Source organism: Austrofundulus limnaeus, unplaced genomic scaffold (assembly GCF_001266775.1).
Source record: "Austrofundulus limnaeus strain Quisiro unplaced genomic scaffold, Austrofundulus_limnaeus-1.0 Scaffold372, whole genome shotgun sequence".
NCBI classification, from domain to species: Eukaryota; Metazoa; Chordata; class Actinopteri; order Cyprinodontiformes; family Rivulidae; genus Austrofundulus; species Austrofundulus limnaeus.
Window position 1 is genome coordinate 41,268 of NW_013952774.1, and position 1,926 is coordinate 43,193.

Below are 1,926 nucleotides of genomic sequence, written 5' to 3' on the forward strand. Positions count from 1 at the left end.
ATACCATACCATACCATACCATACCATACCATACCGTACCATACATACCATACCATACCATACCATACCATACCGTACCATACCATACCGTACCATACCATACTGTACCATACCATACCATACCATACATACCGTACCATACCATACCATACCGTACCATACATACCATACCATACCATACCGTACCATAGATACCATACCATACCATACCATACCATACCGTACTGTACCGTACCGTACCGTACCGTACCGTACCGTACCGTACCATACCATACCATACCACTTTAATTTATAAAGCACTTTAAACAGCACAAGGCCAACCAAAGTGCTGTATAGTAGACAGACACAACAGGACATAACTAAAATAACAGTCAAAATACAGATAAAAATACAGAGCATTTATATTTACAGTACACATAGAATGGAGTTATGATACACGGTGAGGTTTTGCACCATCTCACTCAGACTCAAAGGCAAGGGAGTAGTAGTGTGTTTTTAAGCGAGACATGAAGACAGCAAGGGAAGAGGACTGTCTGACCTGTAGTGGTAGGTCATTCCACAGTTTTGGGCCTACTACAGAAAAGGATCTGTCACCTCTCAGTTAAAATGAGATAGGGACCTTCAGAAGCAGCTGAAGTTGAAATTTGGCTTTAATTTGGAAAAAAATGTGAGTAAATAGCATCAGTTTGAAACAACTAAGTTTAATTTTGATTTGATTGACACATTAACAGCTAATATAAGCGGGCAAAAAGAAAGAGTTGTTACCATCTCCTGTATTAACTTATACGTTGCTGCCAGTTTTAAACTACAATTATTCTGGCAGAAATATTGTATAATTCCTGCCAAAAGTACCACATCCTGCACTGAGAACTCTTCAGCTAGCTGCTGCTGCCATTGGCTTTTGCCCATACCCATTCAATTCTACGTAAATAAAACAAAAATGTGAAACTGACAGCAGTTGATGTTGGTCGCTCTAAACGCTAAGAAGCTTTTAAGAGATTAATTTTCTGATGACAGCAAATCACTTTGGTCTTGGCTTGTCTCTGACTATTCATAAAACTCTCAATATGGTCCTATTAAACTCTTTTTTTGTCAAAATGTTGTCACAAAAACAGCTATATACAACAGGTAAGATATTACTGTTCACAACATTTCCACAGAACCAAGCTCCAAAAGATTTGAACTATTCTTTTGGCTTCATTATAACCTAAATAAATGCATAAAGTGCATGTGTAAATGTAAACTAGCTTAGTATATCAATATAGGAACATATAAATGTGTAAACATAAAATGCCCCCTGTGAGCAAAAGGTGTGAATCAGGGCCCCAATGATACCAACACAAAGAAGGACAAAAACAAGGGGATGTTGAACCCCCACTTGCATTCACTACATTCACATAACGCGACACGGGTCAGGTGATGGGGCACATGACCCTCTATGAACAATAGAGCCAATCAAGCCTATTGTTAGGCAATGGCCCTCTTTTGCATGTGACTAAATAGAGCTAATCAAGCCTATTGTTAGGCAATGGCCCTCTTTTGCATGTGACTAACCTGTTTGTCCAGGTGGAGGCAGTGCTTATAAGGCTGAGTTCACCTGAAACTCATCAGACTGAAGAAGTCTCTTAGAGAAGAGACGAAACGTTTCACTAAAGAAAAAAACCATTCAGAGGACCTACTTATTTTTTCTTTTTCATATAAATGTGTGTGTAACAGAACTGCAGCTAACTGCTAAGATGAGCAAATCTATGGATAAAAGCTAAAATTAGCAAAACAATGGCTAAAAGCTACAACTGCTCATAGGCATAACTTGCAGGTGGGAAGGGGGTTAACATATACAGCAGGTAAAATAAGTATTGAACACGTCAACATTTTTCTCAGTAAATATATTACTAGAGGTGCTAATGACATGAAATTTTCACCAGA